Below are 7542 nucleotides of genomic sequence, written 5' to 3'. Positions count from 1 at the left end.
TTTCCGTTTACTCATATCAGAATGAAATTTAACCCGTTGAAAGGTACACTGATGCAATTGTCTTTTAAATGTTTATTAATAATAGTAATAATTTAATAATAATAATAATAATAACAGCAACAACAATAATAATACAACAATGATAAAATAATAATAATAATAATAACAACAACAACAACAACAATAATCATCATCATTATTATTATTATTATTATTATTATTATTATTATTATTATTATTGTTATTATTATTATTATACAATTTATAATTCATAATTTAAAAAGGCAATGGATAATAAAGATGCACAAAAATTGATTATTATAAAAAGCCACTTAATAAACAGATTTAAATTAGAATAATGTCTTTGTTTTACTGTGATGTTCAGATTTACATAAGAGTTTATATGAAATGTATGTGTAATTATTTATAACTTACCATTTACATGTATGACAATTGCATACTTTTAGGAATAAAATAAAATATTTTTAAAAAAGACTAGTGGGGGGTGGGGGGGTCAGGGTGTATAGTGGGTGCCCAGCGATGGACTTGTATCACATCCAAGGTGTATACCCACTTCATGCTCACAGGATAGACTCCAGATCCACCATGACCGTGACATTAATTATAAGGGGGGGTCAATATTAAAAGTAACGGTCAGTATCTGGTGGCCTCCAGCTGCTTTAAGTACTACAGTGCATCTCATCCCCATGGACTGCAACAGATTTGTCAGTTCTTGCTGTGAGATGTTCCCCCACTCTTCCACCAAGGCATTCGCAAGTTCTCGATCAGGTCTGGGGGACACACATGTTTACATGTAATTTTTCACTGCAAGGACGTGGACGTGGTGATCAGGCACCCTAGACATGACATCTTTCTTCTGGTGTTTTTCAGAGTCAGTAGAAAGGTCTCTTTAGTGTCCTAAGTCATTGTAACTGTGAACTTAATTGCCTACCGCCTGTAAACTGTTTGTGTCTTAAGGACTGTTCCACAGGTGCATCTGCAATAATTGTTTATGGTTCATTGAACAAAACATTGTTTAAACACTTTCCAATAAACATCTCATTTGGATTTTACTAAATTATCTTTAAAATACAGTCTCCTGTAACAGGGATCTTTCTTTCTTTGCTGAGTATATATATATATATATATATATATATATATATATATATATATATATATATATATATATATAATTCTACAGGGTTCACAAACTTTCAAGCACCACTGTACAGAACTGGCATAAAACTGGGACCCTGACTAATATATTAAACATGATAAACACAGTGTATGTGGATGTAGTATTTGTGTTTTTATTAAATATAGTCTATTATCAAGGACCTTGTAGACCTTATGATTAGATTTTGACAAAACATTAACTAGGTGAAGATCATCATGCTCAGAACATTGTGTTAGGGGCATGTAATCAGTAGACATTTGTTTACACAGCAGTATGATAAGGTTTTGATGTTGGGTAAGGGGGTACTCCACTTTATTCTTAATATGCACTGCTCCCTAAATAAGCTTTCTACATTGTGAAGAATACACTGTATATGAGACAAAGGCATTAACCAGCTTTGCCAAAGTAGAGGTGCATGCGGTCACATAGTTTGAGGAGTGCTGGTTGTCCTTACTGAAACAGGTGATTGGGGTACAAATGTGAAAGTACATTTTATTTCACTGCAGTGGTCTGGTACATGTCCTAATGTTGAAACAGTACACTCAGATACACCTCCGCATCAGAATGCCAAGTCGAGGAGAAGAAAAGTAGCTGATTTGTCAAGCTATTATTGATTGCACCCGTTGAACTATTGGCTTAGTTCATTTAAACCTCTTACCAAATTATGAGGGAAAGTGTAGGTTTATGAGTTCATCCACATCTGGCTCAAAGGTTGTTGAATTAACATGGGCAATTATTGTTTTCACAACAATGGCAAAAGCAGAGTCTGTTTTATGCTATAGTAGATAATAGTTAGGATGTTTGTATGTATTGGAATGTAATAAACACTAGTCACTGACTGCTGGTTTTTCACATAGAGGATCTTCACATTATTTTGTATGCAATGGGGTAGCCTGACCCAGGGTTACTGAGTACACTTTACTGAGTACACAGTACAGTTTCCTGAACCTGTCGCCCTTTCCCCAAGTCATGATTAAATTTCCACCAAAACACTGTAAATAAGAAAGTAATCATCTCAACTTTTTTTTTTTTTTTTTTAAACTTATGGTACAGGTTGATATTTGGTTATGCAAGAGTTTGCCACTTTATATAAAATAATTTCTTAAATTTTTCCCCCTCACCGTAAATAACTGATGTATTTTTTTTTTTTACAGCAAAATTTTTCAATAATTTCCTGTATTACAAATATACAATTAATTACAATAACATTATGATGCATTTTTGATTGCAAAGTAATTTCTAAGGATTTAATGGAAATTGGCTTTTAGTGAAGAATTGTGGGATAAGTATGAGTATGAGCTATAGTACACTGTAGTTTAGTGTAGTGTACTATATAGTATGCAATTATAGAGGCTAGATTAAGGACTTTACAGTTTGTATTGTGCATGCCACTGAAAAGCCAAACGTTCAGGCTAATGTTAACTACACTGAAATTGTTTAATGGTTAGGTATTATGTATTAGGGACTCAGCAGACTTGGTACAGGCTATGTAATTGGCTGAGTGCTAGTAAGAATATTTTAGGGACTTTTGCCAGAGCTGTGGTTTTTCTAGATCTGTTGTTTTCAGAGTTGGGCTACTTTGGTCTTTCTACTGCACGTCGGTTTTTTTATACACAGGTCATAGGTTAGGCTTATATTAGATTAATCATACCCATGTTTTGAAAATAATTAAGGCTTCTTCCTCATTTTGTCTCCGGGAGTTTTTCCTTCCCACCATCACCCCTGGCTTGCTCATCAAGCAAAAAATTATTCATTTTTAATTATGTACTGAATTTATATATTTCTGTAAAGCCGCTTTGTGACAGTGTCCACTGTTAAAAGCCCTATACAAATAAAATTTTAATTGATTTTTATTATGCAAACAGTAAATATTTGGCATTGGTAGTCACATTTTTTAAAAAAGGCAACAGTTTATATATTTAGGTCAGAGGTGGAAAACTATATATATATATATATATATATATATATATATATATATATATATATATATATATATATATTATTATTATTATTATTATTATACTTAAGCAATATTTTAGGGGTATTTATATTTTATACACTTAAGAATACTCTTAAGTCCATTTTACGTAAAGAAAATGCACTTTTTACTCCTTACATTTTGATTCAGCACTTCAAAATTCTCATTACAATTCCCAATGGTTTCTTCTCTCACCTAATCAACGACTGTATGCTATATGCCATAATGGGCTCCCATACAATTTATGTTCATTTCAGTTTATAGTATCGGATGAAGTTTAATGCAGAACATAAACACTGAGGTCTATAGCTATCAATGTACATCTGAACGTGGATAAGCCATCAGACTGCAGTATGGAGGATCCTGGCCCAACCTCATTAAAATGTGTAATATGCTGGAGCAAGCAAAGGCTAGTATAAAATGAGGTGTTTCCATTTCCTTAACTCTAATTTGAAAAAGCATGTTGAGGTAGTTTTGCTAATTTCTTAACATTATCTAGCTATATTTAACTACAGTAAGTCAGCTTGTAGCATTGATTCCAGTAGCTAACATAAATTGACTAGGCAGCAAGTCAAATTCCAGCTAATGGTAAATGTTGATTGTTTATTTTACATCTGATTAATTCATTAACAAACTGCATAGCATTAGTCATGCTTATGACCAGCAAACTTGTAGAGATTGAAGGATGTTTTTTCACGTTTTATTTATTTATTTATTTATTTATTTATTTATTGCACATTACTTATAATTTTACTTAAGGGTAATTTCTCAGTACTTTTTCTGCCAGCATTAAGAGACATGCTGGTGGACACATGTCATGATCAACAACAAACATATCTGTGAGGCAATCCATTCATAGTGGTACACTCTTTTAGATAAACTGAGTTCTTTAAGGGTTCTTTAAGGTTACATTGAATAGTTAAGTGTTCTTAGCCTCTAAAAAAATGTTTTGCATAGATTTCATTCTAGTAGGGATATGTTCTGTTGTTAGGTTATACACAGGCCCCCAGCAGAACAACTGAAGAGTTTAAAAATTTCTAAGAGTGTGGATCCTTCTAAATTTGAAATCTAATGGGTTAGTACCAAAGATATAATTTTTTTTTTTTAAAAATCCAAGTTCTCCTAAGCCCCTAGCTCCGTAGTCCCTTAAAAACTGGTACCTTCGAAACTTACAATCAAGAGAGACATTTTCTGAATGTATTCTGAAGCAAGTGTACATGTCTATGGTTGTTATCATAACTGAGCCTAAAATCAGCTAAACTTCTAATAATCACTGCTGCAGTTAAGCGTTAGATGCATTAAAGCATGTCATTGTTTTTCCTTCTTATTAGATAACTTTAAACACAATTTTTATAAGGTTAATAACATTAACTATTTTAAGTATACTTTATAGGATTATAGTTAGAAAATAATATGGTCATGTCATACTCTTGTTAACTGCAATTTTAAACCAATGAATTTATACAATGTTCCCATATGATTGACTGAAACCTTTAATTAAGAAATTCTTTATTTGATAGGTTTATAGGTGTGCATCCATACAATATAGTTGATGCATGTCAGCTTGACAACAAACTCAGTGACCCTATGTCAATCAGCGACAGCAAGCTTGAGTCATCATCCATGGTTCACTGCTCTTGTGCATGCACTCGCTCACTCTTTCCCAGGTTGAAGCCTTCCAAAGCTCCTCCTGATACCTGAAACTTCAGAGAGGGCAGATCGCAATGGTAACCTTATGGTATGGACAAAGGTTGCTTTTAATCATTAATGTAAATGATTCCTCTTTAATATTAAGAGTAACATTGGTAAGTATTCTTCAGCTTCACAAAGGAAAATCAGAAGTCTCTTTTTCTGAACAAACATATTGAACTGTGCAAATAAAAATGTTCAAAACTGCCAAAATAAAGCATAACCTAAAATGTCCTTGTCTTTATCATTTATGACCAAATGAAGTCCAGATTTAAAAGTCCCTAGGTGACTTTGGTTCTGTCAAAAGTCTAAATAACTAACCATCCAATACCAACTATGTTTGTTTCTTTGCACTATAAAGAAACTGAAAATCTAAACTCTCAGTTGTGAAACTAATAAATTTTTGTTAGTCTTTGTTTAGTTTCCTGAATAAAAAAGTGATTAGATATATACATTTCTTATACATTGGAGTTTTACTGAGCATCTTGCAGAATCAGCCACAGTTCTTTTGGAGACTTTGACTGTCGCACTTGCTTCTTATTTTGCGGCAAATCCAGCAGCCATCATTATGTCTGAAAAGTGTCTCTTACCACTTAATATGCTGGTTTCTTTACTGACATACAAACATTTGTCTGTAAAATTTAATTTTATTCTGGAAAACTAATGTTTGGAAATCTAAAATGTTTTTGTAGTGACTCAGTAATGAAGAAGTCATAAAATAAATGGTGCACTTATAACCAAAGCACTTTATACTGTGTCTCATTCACACACACACACCAACGGTAGCAGAGCTGCCATAGGGTTCAGTGTCTTGCCCAAGGACACTTCGGTATATGGAGTCACATGGACCGGGAACCAAACCACCAACCCTATGATTAGTGGACAACCCACTCTACCACCTGAGCCACAGCCGCCCCATAAAAATGTGTAACAGAGTTGTACTAAAAAAATAGGTTGACTAAGACTTTTACACAGTACTCTATATATTGATATCGCTATATATCTTGTGTATTAGTTGAAATTCCTCCGTTGGGAGAGCGTTAAACTGAAGATCTAAAGGTTCCTGTTTCGACCCTGGATTCTGGCAGTGGAGACCTTGTTTGGGGCAGAGGTGACTCTAGAGGTGGAGGTGTTGGGCTACTGATTGAAAGGTTGAAAGTTCAAATACCAACTTTGCCAAGCTGTCACTGTTGGGCCCTTGGGCAAGGCCCTTAATCCCTAAAGTGCTCAGTTATGTCCTGTCTCTAATTGTAAGTAACTTTGAATAAAAGCATCAACCATATGAGTAAAATATAAATACATACATCTCTTTTGAGGAAAGGATTATCTTTACATTAAGGTTTAACATCTATGGTTCTTGAAAATACTTTCACAATTTAAAAAAACTGTTGTCCATTCACAATTAAGAAAACAGTTTGGCTAGGGTTAGGTTTGGCTTTAGTACGCTGGTTGGCTTTAATATTTGGGAACCACAAGTGGGTTGGTAGAACTATTGAATAAGTTCATTAAGGCTTACACAAAATTCATAGCTACAACACGCAGGGTTCAGATCACAGATTAGGATCAAACCCAAATAACACTCCAAACCATGGGAATTAGGAAATATGGCTAGGAGCTGAAAATACAACAATAAGGTTATACTTTTTCTATCTAGCCAGATCAAACAACTGGATTGTTGTGTATGTAATACCATATCCATCAGTAGCTGCCTTTCCACTAGTAGGATTGGTTAAGTTCCTCTCTCCCTGTTGGTTTTGAGTAATCTGTTCTATGTATAACATATACAGAATATATGCATTAAGCATATAAATGGTGTATGAAAACTGGTTAGAATGGCAACAATTAGGAGGAATCTAACCAAAAACAAGCTGCTCTCCTATGAGGTGAAGTTTTTGCTTGGTGTTTTGTCTCATGAGCAGCATTCAGAAGAAGGCTTACACATCAACATGCCACAACCTTATGAGAGTACTACCACATTGTCTTCATTATCTACCTGTGTTATCCAAATGGGAACTTCCTAGTGACAGACCACTTTAGAATAATTTATATCACTATATCACATATATTAACTATACTAACATAATAATTTATCACAATTATGAAAATAACACAAAAAATGTAGCAAGTAACTGATTGATAAATAAGTATTTAGATTTTCTGGTGAAACACAATAATACACATACTTGTGGTTTATTTATAAGCAATGCCACTGAATTATCTTGTACCAATAGCACTCATTTGTCTAATAACTATAATTGTAGAACAACAGTCCACAGATTTTCTATAGTAAGGCTTACTGGAAACAATGTTCGAGGTTAAACTATTAATGCTGCCTATCCAATAAGTAGGAAATAAGGACATTAAACAAATGATTGGTTTTAATTGAACTCTCTGCTATTTGTATTAACCTGACTGTGTGATGAAAACATTGCTGTAGAATAAAATTTTTTTAAATAAAAATGCTGAGAGCATAAAATCAACAAGAATGCTGTGTGTGTAAATGATAATAATAATAATAGTAATAACACCAACAACAACAAAACAACAATAATTATTATTTTATTCTTATTATTTTATTCTTCATATTATTAATACATTTTATTGTAATTTTTTGTCATTATTATTATTATTATTTAAAAAGCGAAAGAAAAAAGATTTGATCCTACAGCAATTTTTCATCACACAGTCAGGCTGATAC

Source organism: Ictalurus furcatus, chromosome 11 (genome assembly GCF_023375685.1).
Source record: "Ictalurus furcatus strain D&B chromosome 11, Billie_1.0, whole genome shotgun sequence".
Taxonomy (NCBI): Eukaryota; Metazoa; Chordata; class Actinopteri; order Siluriformes; family Ictaluridae; genus Ictalurus; species Ictalurus furcatus.
The sequence above is the reverse complement of the archived record's forward strand: the minus strand, read 5'-3'. Positions refer to the sequence as shown.